Source organism: Triticum aestivum, chromosome 1B (assembly GCF_018294505.1).
Source record: "Triticum aestivum cultivar Chinese Spring chromosome 1B, IWGSC CS RefSeq v2.1, whole genome shotgun sequence".
NCBI classification, from domain to species: Eukaryota; Viridiplantae; Streptophyta; class Magnoliopsida; order Poales; family Poaceae; genus Triticum; species Triticum aestivum.
In genome coordinates this window covers 685,282,023-685,298,610 of record NC_057795.1, presented here as the reverse complement: position 1 = coordinate 685,298,610, position 16,588 = coordinate 685,282,023, and the positions used below count along the sequence as shown (strand labels likewise).

Sequence of the window (16,588 nt, the reverse complement as noted above, 5' to 3'; positions counted from 1 at the left end):
TCTCGTGATGTTGTCTTTGATGAGAACGTCTTCCCCTTTTCCTCCATGCCGCAGCAACCTGCCACACCCCCATCTATGCATTCATCTCCTATTATGCTTGGCCAATTTGAAGATGTTGCATATTCGCCTGTGTTGTTACCTAACCATGGTGCAGGTATTGGACGTGGTGCTCGCCTGGAACTACTTCCGGATGCACCCGCTGTGACGCACGTTGATCGGCCGGTGCACGTGCATGCACCGACTCCCGTCGTCGACCCCGTCTCTGGAGCCGCACCCGCCCATGCAACTGGACCGGCGATGGCCTCCGAACCTGGGCCGGTACCAGCCGAGGCACGACCCACGTTAGCCAAGGCGTGGCCCACGACTCCGACGGTCTCCCCTGGGCGGCTCGAGCGGTCCTTGTCACTGTCTCCACGCCCGGCCTCGCCTCCGTCATCGCCCTCGTTGCCCGCCCGTATGTCCCTGCCGCCCCTTTCACCTGGGTCGGCTGGGCCTACCGTCGACTCGCCTGAGCTCTCGCCTAGGCTCCTGTCGCTTGCCCTGCCGTCATCACCGCCTGTGTTGGCGCTGTCGGCTCCTGTTCCAGTTGCACCGCAACGACCGCATACTCGCAGCCGCAGTGGTATTGTTCAACCCAAGCAACGTCATGATGGTACTGTCACATATTTGGCTGCCTATCTTGCTCATTCTGTTGCAGATCCTACTGATGAACCACGCAACTATGAGGCCGCTATGAGTATCCCTCACTGGCGGGCAGCTATGGAGCAAGAGTACCACGCTCTTATGCATAATGAGACATGGACACTGGTTCCCCCTCCGCCTCGCGTCAATATCATTGATTCGAAGTGGGTTTTCAAAGTCAAGAGATATGCGGATGGATCTATTGAGCGCTACAAGGCGAGTCTCGTGGCTAGAGGGTTTAAACAGCGTCAGGGTCTAGACTATGAGGACACATTCAGCCCGGTTGTTAAGCCTACTACTATCCGGCTTCTCCTGTCTCTTGCAGGCTCTCGTGGTTGGTCTCTTCGACAGCTTGATGTGCAGAATGCTTTTCTCCATGGGTTGCTTGAAGAGGAGGTTTACATGCGGCAGCCACCAGGGTTTGTGGATCCCGCTCAGCCTCATCATCTCTGTCGCCTGACGAAGGCTCTTTACGGGCTGAAACAGGCGCCTCGTGCCTGACATGCTCGTCTTGCTTCGGCCCTTCATACTCATGGCTTCGTTCCGTCGACAGCTGATAGCTCGCTGTTCTTATTTCAGCGCCCCAGTCTGATTGTGTATTTTCTTGTGTACATGGATGACATTATTCTGGTCAGCTCCTCTGCAACGGCTGCTGATGCTCTTGTGACTGCCCTTGGCAGAGATTTTGCGGTCAAAGACTTAGGACAACTACACTTCTTCCTGGGCATTGAAGTTGCACATCAGTCTCGTGGCAGCTTAGCTCTCATCCAGAAGAAGTACTCCCTTGACCTCTTGCGCCATGCTGGTATGCTCAAGTGCAAGCCATCCCCCACGCCCATGTCCTCTACTGACAAGCTCTCGGCTACTGCTGGTTCTCCTCTCTCTTCTACGGATGCTACGGAGTATCGGAGTATTGTTGGTGGCTTGCAGTATCTGACTATCATCCGCCCTGATCTTTCCTTTGCGGTTAACAGGGTATGTCAGTATCTTCATGCTCCTACTGATGTGCACAGGTCTGCTGTGAAGCGCATTCTTCGTTATGTGCGTCTCACTGTCTCCTATGGTCTTCATCTGCGACCGAGTTCCTCTGCTGTTATATCTGCATTCTTAGATGTTGATTGGGCTGGGTGTCCGGATGACAGGCGATCCACGGGGGGATATGCTGTATTTTTGGGTCCTAATTTGATCGCCTGGAGTGCACGCAAGCAATCCACTGTTTCTCGCAGCAGCACAGAGGCCGAGTATAAAGCAGTTGCCAATGCGACTGCTGAGCTTATTTGGATTGAGTCTTTGCTTCGAGAGCTGGGAATCTCCCAGTCACATCCTCCAGTTCTTTGGTGTGACAACATCGGTGCTACGTTTCTTTCGACAAACCCGGTGTTCCATGCACGAACCAAACACATTGAGATTGACTATCATTTTGTGAGGGAACGTGTTGCACAGAAGCTACTACAGATCAAATTTATCTTCTCAAAGGATCAACTTGCCGACATCTTCACCAAGCCTCTACCTTCTCCCATGTTCGAGGTCTGTAGGCGCAATCTCAACCTCCTAGATGCATCAGAAGTGAGTTGAGATTGAGGGAGGGTGTTATACTTTGTAATGTAGCCCAACTGTGTAATCTGTATATTGTGTAACCTTATAAATATATGTGATAGGCCACCCTTAAAGGGTTGAGCCAGTTCCCACAAATCCTACGTTTAACAATGATGGGGCCATAACAAGGGGCAGCGGAATGGTGGATCTCTTAGACGAGGTGGTAAGGTGGCTGAGCCATCCTAACTCAGTATAGTGTGCGCCTTCTTTGCGAAAAATTGATACTCCCTTGGATCCATATTTATTGTCGGCGATTAATTCAGACCTGAGGGAGTACAAGTTACTATTAACAATGATGATTAGAAAAACAATGATAAAAGTTGTTTTGGTGCGTAATATTATCACGGTGAAGATAACAGGACGATGATACCAACGGTAATAAGGGGGGTAAGCACGTAGTAATAACACTTACCGTACAATTATGGTGTTAATTAGAAACAAATAAGCAGTTGCTGTGGTGTAGTGGTTATCACGTCAGTCTTACACACTGAAGGTCTCCAGTTCGATCCTGGGCAGCAACAATTCTATTCCAGACAGTTTTTTGGCCCTACTTATTCCATTGTGCCGAGGGTACCTGTTTGATCCTGCTCAGCAGCATTATTTTCCAGTATCTTGTTTTTCTTTTTCTTTGGCACTGCAATCAGGACTCACAAGGCTATTATTCTGCATATTAGTGATACATACAGAGGTTTTACGGTACATCGTACTATAGAATTTAAGGCGATGAAATAACTTTTTCTCTTCATTATTAGCATACTAACTTTATGATGAATCATGTTACACACACAGTGGGGATTACAAACTGCAGATACAGACTAAACTGTACTTGATGAACGGCTAGTCATTAACTCCACTAACTCTAGCATGACAGAGTGATAAAACTGGAGTAAAACACTACGGAAAAGAGAATGTCTCTTTAGATCATTTCTTTCTTCTCCTTTTTGACTCCACCAGCACTAGCATGACAGAGAAGTAATAGCACTAGCATGATCGAGGAGGATGCATCACACGGGAGAGGGAAGACTTGATGTCCATGTATCACAGATGACCCAAATGGCCTCCTCTCGTCGTGGTGAGTGCAGGACTGCTATCGATGAGAGGGCGTAAGGTGCAACAACATTACCGGCCATGCCATAGAGCTCGACCTTCATGCACCTTACAACATCTAGTCTTCTACTAAAGGTGAGATAAGATCTTCTCTGAAATACCTAGAGCATATGCAATATCTAGACCTTGGCGGAAACTATAATCTCGTCGGGTTTAGAGGCCACCTCCCAGACTTCTTAGGGTCTCTTCGTGACCTGCGGTGCATCAATCTTTTATACCTGATTTTTAATGGCATGGTGCCAATCAGCTTGGCAAACTCTCCATGTTGCAATACCTCGATCTAAAAACTTATTATCTACACTCAGACGATCTCTCATGGCCTCTCTTTGCTCAAGTATCTTGACATGAGCTATGTGAACCTCTGTGCCGTGATAGGCCGGGTTGCCTCTCTTGAGATCCTTAGGCTATCGTCATGTTCTCTTAATAACACATGCCACTTTGTGCCCTGCTCGAACCTCACTAGGATCAAGATTGTCGGCATCTCTTCCAATTCAATTCAAATGCAGTTCGACACTATTAGCTGGGCTTGTGGCGCGATCAGCCTCAAATATCTCAACCTTGAGCGCAACAGTATATATGGCATGTTTCCTGCACAGTTGGGAAACTTGAGCTCACTTGAAGTCCTTCAGCTGAGTGGTAACTATCTGAAGGGAATGATACCAAATACAGTTATGAGCCCTTGCAGCCTGAGAAAATTTAAATAAATATAACATTTTGAAGTGTTTGGGAGGAGGGTGGGGGGGGGGGGCAAGGGCCCCCTGCAAACTTGATGTAAATATGAATCATCCAGATGGCTCCTATTAGCGAGACCACCTCACGCCAAGTCGAAGACACTTCGAGATAGGATTCAAACTTGCCCGTCAATGACAATGTGGGCCCCATGATGACACCCTCGATAGTGTGACGACACAACGCATCACCGTCAAAATGAGTGAAGAGTGGTCAAGGGTTTTTACTCGGAGCCTTGGCGCGGGGAGAAGGACCACAAGGACTCCCTCAAGACGGACGCTACACCCGCATGCATCGCGGCTGGTAGTGGCGAAACACAGATCTTTCGCCTGAAGCCTCTCACCGATCCCGCACCTAGGAATCGCGAACACTTGTCCACATGAGGTTGGACCTGCCCCCACCAAAATAGTCCGCCAGATGATGATCTGGGAGCCACCACTGCCAAAGCACCACCAACACCAGGATTACCCACCGCTACATCCCTTGTCGCCGACACAACAAAAGAATGTCACCACCACTGGTGCCATGAAGCCCGCTAAAAACCAGCCAGCTGTTCGCACACGAACACGTCACCGTGTACCCTCGACGCCGGGGGTGATGCACCGCAGCTCACGTCGAAGGAAACCCGTCCGGAAGCGCGGTACGCAGGCAATCCGGCGGGCGCTTTTGAGGACCCGAAACCCCACACGCCCGGGAGGGACCCCGTCAGGGCGCGCGGCGGCTATGGGCTGCCCTAGGTCGACCTGATCGCCCCTAGGGCCTCGAGGTTCGCCGCCCCGTAATGAAGAAGAATGAATGAAGAACGAGGAAGAAGAAGAACAAGGGAGAAGATAAAAGTAAAGGTAAAAGATGATAGATTGATTTGTCGATTGTGTGTTGTTCAATCGGCCGTCACCCCTTAGATATATAAGAGGCGGCTGGACTTCCCGTGCAAGGAAAAGGCTTGGATTCACGTCCAAAACCCTAGTCAAATTTGGATTGGTTTTGTCCGAACTTTCCAAAATTGTTCAGTTTAAACTGGCTGCATTTTGCGGGTCTTTTTTGTGGTGGTAAACAACCACGGATGGAAACGAGCCCAAAAGCAATCTTGACCGTTTCGACGAGATGAACAACTTTCATGTTGAACGTTTTTTGATAAGAGGCCATCTTGAGGGGGTTTTAGGCTGTTTTCTGAAGTCTGCGGCAGAAAAATCCAAAACCCGGACAAACAACCCCGGAGTGTCCGGCCGTCCTCGGAGAAATCCAAAACCCAGATAATTGTTCCGGAGTGTCTGGTCATCCTGATACAGCTGTGCATTTTCGGCTTTAACTTTTGCATACGAACTCGGATTGGGACGATTTTTATATCAAAATCGACCGTTTCATTGAGACGAAGACAATTCGTTTAGATAATTTTTTTTTTTCATTTGAGGTCTTCTTGGGGGCCTAATCAGCCAAACTGTACTCTAAATATAAGATCTTAGTACTTTGAGCATAGTTCCGGTCTTCGAGATGAAACCGGACGGCGATGGCCCAAATTTCAAAGATGTTCATATCAACAATACCGAACTCTTTCATGTTGAACACATATCCATTTGAAGCCATCTTAAATAAGTTCTTAACTGTGCCAAAATCTGGTGTCAACACATGCCCCCCTGTTTTTCGGCAAAGCTTGTGTGCCGAAAAATAATTTGCACATATCTTGCTCTAAGGACGATGTCAACACTCCATTGGCCATTTGTATGTGCTTAGGATGATAAGTATATATCAGCCATTGCTTGTTTGAACCTCTTGATGCAACTTGGGTGAAAACTTCTCAACTTATATAACAATCCGATGATAAGGTTCCATAGATATGCATCTCAAAGCCATCCTCTGAACCATATTATTCACCCTTTCGCTTGGATTTTGCAGATAATCAAGAATGAACTTCCTCCAATCCTTGCTTTGGCTACATAAAAGTTTCATTAGTGGCCGAGGTGGTGAGCTCCAATTCGGCCTTACATATGTTGCAAGAATAAGCATCGGCTGTTGATAGATGTGCAATACACCATGACGGACATGGTAGCCGGATGCTTGCTATGCCAACTCTCTCCAATTGTCATGTCTAGATATATGAAGGATATTAAAGCAACCCAAGGTAAATTTTGCATCTAGACATATCCCAAGATAAACTATAAGTGATTCTTCAAAACATTGATAACCCTTGGATATTTGTTGCACTACTTATAACGAATCACTGAAAGCCTCAATATGTATAGCACCTATAGCAACCAAAAGCTCCAAACCGAATAAAATTTCATATTCGGCTTTGATTATTGTGCAAAAATATTTTAAGTGGCATGAGGCTTCACAAAATAACACCATATGGAGATATATGAACAACACTGGCACTTTGGCCATTGCTACGAATTGAACCATCAAAATATAATCTCCATAGTACTAGAGAGACAAGGCTAATATCACTTAACATGTACCTTGTCTCGGTCTCCAATTGAACTAAGGACGATGTTAGAATTCCACACCGGCCATGATCAGATAGTTTCTAAGGACGATAGTTAAGTATCGGCCATTACCATGAGGTCCATGTAGAATTCATTCACTAAAGCATGTATAGCCGAAATAAACAAATAAAATAGCAATAAAATATTTCGGCCCCTTTGTATTAGCAACAAAAATGAAACTGACCAAATGTATAGTGATTTGGTAATACCCTCTCATGATATAGAAAATTATGTTGCATCCATGGACCAAAATAATCCATGGAGGGTAATTTATCATACCTAGGGATGAATTCCATGGCCACGACATGGTTGAAGAAAATGGATGATGTGCTAACCGAAGATTTTGATGTTGTGATGGCGCACCTTCAGCTTAATTGTTTGTTGCTTTCATTCTTTTCCTTCTTCACTTTTATTGTACTTGTTACAATAGAAACATGCACGTCATTTTTGTTTTGATTGATCTTCTTGGGAACCCATGCCATGTTCTTCTTTCTCAGCTCTTGTGCACAAAGATTTTGTAATTCCTTCTTTTGCTAATATGATAAGCCGAGTGAGCACCTCGACTGTGATTTTGTTTCAACCAATGGCAACTCTTTTTGGGCCTTGTGTACCCTCAACTTCTTTTCTTCAGATTTGGCACTCTGATTTTTATCAATTGATTGTTTCACTTCTTTGCCTTTTGTGCAATGTCAACACTTTAATTGGCTCTTTGTTGTTTGAGATCAAATCTAAAGTAGCACACTTACGACCATCTCTTTTCACGCGGTAAACTTGCTTTACCACCTCTTTCTTCTTCCTTGAGCTCTGGACCGATTCCTTATAATTGAAACGGTCTTTAATATGCGACTGTTCATATGTTGATCTTCTCGGAGCTTCATAATATTGGTGAGATGGTCTAACATAAGATGAAGAATGTGCCCTTGTATCATACCTGACCCACGATGGATATGAATCAACATGAGCATAGGGAGGCATCCACGGCATTGGCATTGGCGGCCCAAAATAAGGATATGAATATCTTGCACTAAAATTATCACTTTGCCAATATCGATCCTCATATTTGCGCCTTGGGGGTGATCTTGGTTTCTTTGCATGATTGGGCCGATAAGAATTCTTCTCTTCACTCTTCTTTTGATATTTATCCAATAGTTCAGCGAAGGTGATTTTTGATCTCTTACACTTGCGCTTATTTCGGCCTTTGTTTTTTTTTGGTTTGCTTTCATCGATCATTGGATTTGCTTGCTGCCTCCCAGTCCTTGGTGTCTCCATTGTAGCTTCGATGGAATTTTTGCCCTCAATATTATGTTTATTATGCTCTTCAACAACTTCTTTACTTGAAAGCTTGATCCCATCACCTGCAGTTTTTACCTTCTCTTTAAATGGATCAGCTTGAAGCAGCCGATGCAAAAACTTTCTGCCATCAGGACCAATCGGAATAGACTGGTCATCTCTTGGTGTCTCAACAAATTTCAATCGTCCTTTATCAATGGCCGATTTAACTATTTGACGAAACATATTGCAATCCTCAAAATTATGTTTGAACGAATGATGCAACCTACAATACATTCGTCCTCAAATTGATGGCTTGACATGGTGATCAAGAATTCTTATGTAATTATTTTTCAGCAACAATCAAATATTTGATCACACATGCTTGAATTGAAGGCAAAATTTTCATTTTCTAGCCGATCTTGCTGTCAGAACGGCTTTGGAGTTAAGCAAACATATGATTCAGATTTTGTATCTCCCCATTCGGCTATGAATTTTATTTTGCATTCTCTTACCGATGTCATTGGATAAGAAACTATACTTGCATCGGTTTGCTCAGAAGATTTTAACCTTGGCTTTAAATTTCTGAAACGAAAATAGTTAGAACATACATGTCTCGATTGAGACCAAGTGTAAGCCAAGTAAGAAATAACAAAGCTACCCAATTAGATATGAACTTTAGAAAAAGCAATGGGGAAAGCCCTGGCTGCAATAATTTTTCGCTATCGGTCTTTCTGAATGGTGTAATGTGTTGACCGATATGCTTTGTGACAATCTGATTGCTAACAAATAAATTACCCTTCTTCATTGGTCTCTCAATATTTCTTATGAAATTTTTTCTAATATATGCATCAACAACTAAGTCATGACCAAATCTGAAAACAGGTAAACTAATTGCTAGACATACCTCTTCAAATATGTTGGGAGAGCGTGATGGTGTTGTGATTTGAAGAATATCTTGCTCCTCCTTCGGATAGCTCCCCAACGCCTTGTCATCATCTTTTTCTTGATTTCGTGCATCATTAGTTTGAAGATATTTGTCCACCAAACTTTCTTCGACTACTTGTTCTTGTTCTTGAAGCTCGTCAATTTCTATGGCGCGAAACTCATAGGGCAGGAAGTAGGTTCCATTAACTTCAGAAAAATCAAGTATGGCTGTCTTGCTATACTTTCCATGCTCTTTCTCAACAATGTTTGCCTCTTTGGATTTGATGGATTCGGAATATATACTACTTGATTCGTCTTTTTTAACCGAAGCACTTTTAGTTTCCGAATTATCATTCTTTTCATCGGTTATATCAATTGGCAGGGCTTCTTTTCTTTGAGCTAATTCCCTATCAATTATCTCTTGCGAAGTAGTTGCACCCTATCGCGCAAAGCTTTAACTCCCCTCTCAATTTCAACCCGCTCTAGATTAGTTTTCCCCCAATGCTTTTAGGATCATTCGGCAATGAAGTGTTAATGTTACCGAAATTTTGCAATTGTGTAGGGGGTATATAATATGCTGTTGTACTAGGTGGAGGTGTATGCACTTCTGTATAACCATATGCTCTCCCATCAATACTACCAATTGATGAAGTTTCATCTTCCTGCAAAACTCTAGCCTTTATTGCAACATAATCAGGAAACAACCCCTTTTCATATTGTTCAAGGCAAAGAGCATTACTTCTCTTGTTTTGTACCAAGCTCTTTTTCAATGCAGCCACAATCGCTTCTGGAAGGGATTGCTCCGCAATACTTTCAGATTCTTTCGGCAACAATTCATGAGTGTTGCCGAAATTCTTGAACTGCGTAGAGTATGCATTATATGCTACAGTATTTGATGATGGCACATGTGTTCCTGTAAATTTTTCACCTATTCGTCTATGACCATGAATATGCGGGGCCGAATTATGAACATCTACAGTTGCATACGGTGCTGAAAATTTACTAACATGATGTGTAGCATATGATGGTTGAGAGTAACTGGCCGAATAGCTAGTAGTAGCATGGCCAATTCTCCCATCCATCGGCAAGGTTGGATTCACATATTGCAAATTAGTTGCCGATGAATAAAAAGGTGAAACACTTTCTTGTATGCTATTGGAAACTTTAACATGAGGTGTTTCAAATTGATTAATTGAACTCACCATGTTGTTCATCGGCATAACAATTTGTGGGTTGCCGATGCATGAGAGTTGAGATACATATGGTATAGGTTACTAGTATCATAAGAACTTAAAGCATGCAAATTACTTTGAATCGGCCCTTGCACGTAATTAGATGCATTATTGAAAAAACTAGGGCTGGCCGATAGAGTATACTCATTGAACAATCTAGTAACACCATATGAACTATTTGCATCTACATTAGGGAATTGAGTATTCATATTATCTAGATGACGATCTCTTCGTAGCAAGAACAGGCCGGAGACCGTTCAAAGCTTCGTCCCCAGCGGAGTCGCCAAAAAGTATGTTTGCACACGAACACGTCACCATGTACCCTCGACACCGGGGCTGATGCACCACAGCTCACGTCGAAGGAGACCTGCCGGAAGCGCGGTACGCAAGACAATCCGGCGGGCGCTTTTGATGACCCGAAACCCCACATGCCCGGGAGGGACCCCGTCAGGGCACGCGGCGGCTATGGGCTGAGGTCGACCTGATCGCTCCTAGGGCCTCGAGGTTCGCCGCCCTGCAACAAGAAGAACAGACGAAGAACGAGGAAGAAGAAGAACAAGGAAGAAGATAAAAGTAAAGGTAAAAGATGATAGATTGATTTGTCGATTGTGTGTTATTCAATCGGCCGTCACCCCTTAGATATATAAGAGACGGTTGGACTTCCCATGCAAGGAAAAGGCTTGGATTCACGTCCAAAACTCTAGTCAAATTCGGATTGGTTTTGTCCGAACTTTTCAAAACTATTCGGTTTAAACTGGCTGCACCTTGCGGGTCTTTTTTGTGGTGGTAAATGACCTCGGATGGAAACGAGACCAAAAGCAATCTTGACCGTCTCGACGAGACGAACAACTTTCATGTTGAATATGTTTTGATCAGAGGCCATCTTGAGGGGATTTTAGGCTGTTTTCCGAAGTCTGCAGTAGAAAAATCCAAAACCCGGACAAACAATCCCGGAGTGTCCGGCCCTCCCCAGAGAAATCCAAAACCGGATGATCATTCCGGAGTGTCTCGCCATCCTGATGCAGCTGCGTATTTTCGGTTCTAACTTTTGCATACGAACTCGGATTGGAACGATTTTTATATCAAAATCGACCGTTTCGATGAGACGAAGACAATTCGTTTAAATAATGTTTTCATTTGAGGTCTTCTTGGGGGCCTAATCGGCCAAACTGTACTCTGAATATAAAATTTTAGTACTTTGAGCATAGTTTAGGCCTTCGAGATGAAACCGGACGGCGATGGCCCAAATTTCAAAGATGTTCATATCAACAATACGGAACTCTTTCATGTTGAACGCATCTTCATTTGAAGCCATCTTAAATAAGTTTTTAATCGTGCCAAAATCTGGTATCAACACCAGCTGGACCGCCACCTGCCGTCCATGAAACCCCAAACCCTTGCATCACCGCCAGTCACCTGCATATCGTCCGTCGAAGAAAACACACCCCGACCCCCATCGGGACCCTCACATGCCACCAACGAGATGGGGCAAAGGGAAGCAATGTCAGACAACGGGCACATCGACACACAAGTAGAATATGGTAGCCACGACCACCCATCCGGATCAGCGATCTCCACCGTGCCCAAATTTGGGTAGGCACGTGTACCTTCGACAACCATTCCCCGGCCCATGGTCGGGCTAGATGGCCGCAACCATATAAGAAGGACAACGACATGGATGTTGGGACCGGCGAGGGGTGGCGCTCGCAACAAGGTGAGGTGCTGAGATTGGGGGGGGGATGATGCATGACAGAAGGGGAGGCGAGGGAGTTGTGAACTTGTCAGCGGTTGCGGGGTTGCAGCGAGCAGAGTAAATTGCACAGAAGTACCACAATTGGGGCACTGGAAGCAGATTGGTACCAAGATTGGTAATTTTTACGTGTCAGTACCAAGATTGGGGCGAGCCGTTGCAAAAAAGACTAAAAGTGCATTTTATACGTATTGACAGAAAAGCTGACTGGTTGGGCCCGCCCGTCAGGCGACACGCTGGCCAGTGCGCGCGTGCCCGCCCGCTGACTGGGCGCTGACTGGGACGAGGCCGGCTCGCACCGTTTAGGGCGCGCCTGGTGCGGTCGAGCCAGACCCAGCTCATTCCCCCGCTCTGCTCTTCGTTCTTCTTCCTTCTCTCTGCCTCGCCGCCGGCTGCGCCCGCCCCCGCCGGCCGCCACACGACGCTGCCGCAGCCATGGTTTTTGAAGACGAGAGCAGCGACGAGAACTCAAGCCTCCCATACATGCACTCCGAAACCTCCACCGATGGGCTCAACCAGGTCAGTTACTCCATTGGAGCTAGGGTTAGGGCTAGGTTTAGGAAAATTTGGGGATTTTTCTGTGTAGGTGGTCTTTGGTGTGAGGATTTTGTTTGATTTGCTTTGTCCTCGTCCTCTGCACATGATGCTAACTTGGATTTTGCTTGGGCAGGTGCCTTTCTCTCTTCAAGACCCGGATTACAATGGTCTTGAGCTAGATCTGATAGTGCTATGCGAGAAACATGGGAAGCCATCAGAGAGGCTTGTTGCATTTGAAGGAACAATGACTGGGAGAAGGTTCTTAGCATGTGCAGAGCCGGTATTTTTCTTGCCTTATTGATTATGCACAGGATATGTTCATTGGAAGTCACAGAGTCTTGTTTGCCAATTGTGATTGAGTTATGTGATTGGTAATTTTGTTAGTCATATATGCCATACTATAGTGCTCATTGTAGGAATGGTGAATATTATGGTCAGTGGAGTGCATTTAGGCTAAATATAGGCTCAAGCATGCTCTGTTGTGCACATGAATGCTCTGTTGTGTGCAAATGCTATTTATTTAAACCGAGTACTCATTTAAACTTGTATGCAATGTTCCTTAGTACTCACATTAGCCCCTCCATTAGCTCATGTGTGACTCTTAATAAGTAACTGTTGCTTACTGCTGACAGTAGGTACTGTAGTGTATTTAGCTAGGCTAATGTAGGATTCCATTATATTAATGGCCAATTGTAAGTTGGTTATTATGCAAAGTTGAATGGAGTGTTACTCTGCTAATTATATACCGATCACCCTCTTGCTTAGGCTGTGCAAATTCAGTGTTGGTCAGTACCAACATTAGCTACTGGCATGAACTAATTGTTGCTTACTACTCATAGTAGTTGTATAGTACTAAATATTGCCTTGTTATTTTTCCAGGAAGGTCAGAATTGTGGGTTTGTTCAGTGGGTTGATGAGCAGTGGCCCCCAACAATGGAGAATGCATTGCTGAAGCTTTGGTCAATGGTTGAAGAGAGCAAGTCTGCTAGGGTGGATGATAATCTTCAAAGTGCTTTAACTATTCACCATTTGACTGAAGAAAACAAGAAGCTGAATGCAGAATATGACAAGTTAGTGAAAGATGTGCATCAACTTGTGGACTTTCAGCAGGATAAGGTTGTGGATTTCAGTTATCTGCAGTCAGCTGTCACATATCAGCACCAATGCAGAGCTGAATTGGTGGCTGGTATGAATGCACAAATGGCAAAGAAAGATGCAGCTATGGAGAAGCTTCAACAGAAGTATGAAATCCTGTGCAACCTGACAAGTGCTCAAGCAACTGCCATCCAAAATCTCAAGTTGAAGAATATGAAAGAGAAGGAATTGATGAGTGAGGCTAGGATGAATTTGGAGTTGAAGAATGCAGAGTTCACAAAGTTTGAGGAGAAGCTCACCCAAGAGAAGCTAGAGTTGAAGTTCCAGGTTGCTGATCTCCTAAAGCTCAAGGAAAACCATAATGAAGAGAAGCAGATGCAAGAGTTTAAGATTAGTGAGCTCATGAAGGGAGAGGAGAAGCTCAAGGAGAAGATCAAGGGGATCCAGGCCATCTTGGAGAACTGAACAAGATGAATTGAGATTAGTGGGCATTGCAGACCTTTTGGGAAGGATGGCTGTGCAATGGCCTAGTAACTTAGAATTATGGTTGTGTAATGTATGGTTCTAGAACTAATTGTGAACTCTGGCTGTTTATGTACCCAGTAATATGCTATTCATCCTTTTGTGAGAAAAGGATGGATTGTGCATTTGAACTCCACTATGTAATGTGAACAATGGTTGTGTATTCCTATAATGTGTTGAACTCCAGTTAGTATCATTTGCTTCCAATGTTAGACTGAAAATGATGACATAGTGATGCTTATGTTAGACTGAAAATGTTGACATTTTGATGCTTATGTTATATTGATGGTTAAATGCATTTGAGTAATAGTTACATATGTTAGAGTGATGCTTAAATGCTTAAATGCATTTGCAAAAGGAATAGTTGCTTTAGGTGGCTTTAAGTGGTTCCGTCGACCCCGAACCACCAAAACCCAAAATGATGGCTTTAAGTGGTTTCGTCGACCCCGAGACACCCTAGACCCTAGTTGGTAGCTTTAGGTGGTTTCGTCGACCCCGAACCACCAAAACCCAAAATGATGGCTTTAGGTGGTTTCGTCGACCCCGAACCACCAAAACCCAAAATGATGGCTTTAAGTGGTTCCGTCGACCCCGAGACACCCTAGACCCTAGTTGGTAGCTTTAGGTGGTTCCGTCGACCCCGAACCACCAAAACCCAAGATGATGGCTTTAGATGGTTTCGTCGACCCCGAACCAACCTAGACCCAAAGTGATGGCTTTAGGTGGTTCCGTCGATCCCGAACCACCAAAACCCAAAATGAAGGCTTTAAGTGGTTTCATCGACCCCGAGACACCCTAGACCCTAGTTGGTAGCTTTAGGTGGTTCCGTCGACCCCTAACCACCAAAACCCAAAATGATGGCTTTAGGTGGTTTCGTCAACCCCGAGACACCCTAGACCCTAGTTGGTAGCTTTAGGTGGTTTCGTCGACCCCGAACCACCAAAACCCAAAATGATGGCTTTAAGTGGTTCCGTCGACCCCGAGACACCCTAGACCCTAGTTGGTAGCTTTAGGTGGTTCCGTCGACCCCGAACCACCAAAACCCAAAATGATGGCTTTAAGTGGTTTCGTCGACCCCGAGACACCCTAGACCCTAGTTGGTAGCTTTAGGTGGTTCCGTCGACCCCGAACCACCAAAACCCAAAATGATGGCTTTAGGTGTTACTCATCAACACATCAATCATAAAAAGGAAAATTTTGAGCATAGATAACATATCAATCATAAAAAGAACCATTTTGAGCATGGACAACATATCAATAACTCCAGCAACATATCACATGAAGATAGTCCATTCCAGCCATTCACTCATAAGTTGCATCCACATCAACAAAAGCCATATATGGCATTGATTCTTAAAGTACACCACCAAAGCAAAGATGACATTGTATCATAGGATGCAACAACACACACATGAAGTATCTAGTTACCACTTGCATAAAAGTACCTCCCCCATCCAGTATGTCTACCACCAGCACCTCTCCCAGCAGCAGATGTGGAGGGAGCAGTAGATGTGGAGGGACCAGATTGTCTTGGGGCAGAGAATGCACCTCTCCCTCTCCCAGCAGCTGCAGCTGCAGCACCTCTCCCAGCACCTCTTCTAGCAGCTGGAGCTGCTGCAGCACCTCTCCCAGCACCTATCCCAGCACCACTCCCAGCACCTCTCCCAGCACCTGCACCTGCAGCACCTCTCCCAGGAGCTGCATGAGAGGTTGTTGCTGCTGGTGTAGTAGCAGCAACACCACCATTGGAGTTCCTTGCAAGAGGCTTGCATAAACAAGAAGGAAAATGAGTTAGTACTTAAAAAATGGAATGTACAAGAAGGAAAACCACTTATAAGAGGATTACCACATGTTTGTTCTTCCTCAAAGCCAGCTCAGGCTTCAACTGCTTGAGGCAGCTTGTGTACCTATGTCCTTGCAGTCCACAATTGCCACATGTTATAGTCCCCATTCTTGATGTGTCCTTAGGCTTTGGAACTTCAAATTTCCCCTTGATCCTCTTCTCTTTCTTTCTTCCTCTCTTCACTTTAAATGCAGGTGGGTCAATGTCTGGACCAGGGGTCCTTGTCCAGTCATGCTCACCAGGAACTGGATAGATCATTGGTTCATAAGCTGCCACATAAAATTCTTTCTTGAAGAACTTGCTGACATAATCCTCTGGTTTTCTTTTGCCCTTGTTTATTGCTGAGATGGCATGGTTACATGGGATGCCACTGAGGTCCCATTTTCTGCACCCACATGTGTGCACTTGCAAGTTAACAACATGGGTTTGCTGCCCACTTGTAACTTGCCACAAGTCCACACCAGCTTGAATTGGTTTGCAATATTTGGCCCTCTCCTTCTCAACCTCTAGCTTCTCACTATAATGGGGTGTTATGTCCCATCTAGCTGTCTTTGCACTCTCCCTATTCCTATGCCACCTCATCATCTGCTTATCCTTTATTCCATCACACATTGTCCTAATTGGTTTCTTCCTAACATCTAGGACATACTTGTTGAACACCTCAGACAAATTGTTAACTACAAGGTCAGTCTTGCAGTTTGTGTCAAATGCATGCCTTGCCCATGTTTTCCTGGGTAATTGACAAAGCCACTCCCAAGCTTCCTGACATTCAGCTCTAAGGTCATTCATTGCAATGATAAATTTGTGTTCGCTATAT

General features: G+C 45.0%; 1 non-coding gene across 1 annotated transcript; it reads left to right on the top strand.

The window, feature by feature from the left end:
- Positions 1–2,725: 2,725 nt before the first annotated feature.
- TRNAV-UAC (transfer RNA valine (anticodon UAC)) lies at positions 2,726–2,798 on the top strand. The gene has a single exon. It is a non-coding gene; the product is annotated as a tRNA-Val (tRNA).
- The last annotated feature ends 13,790 nt before the right edge of the window (positions 2,799–16,588 follow it).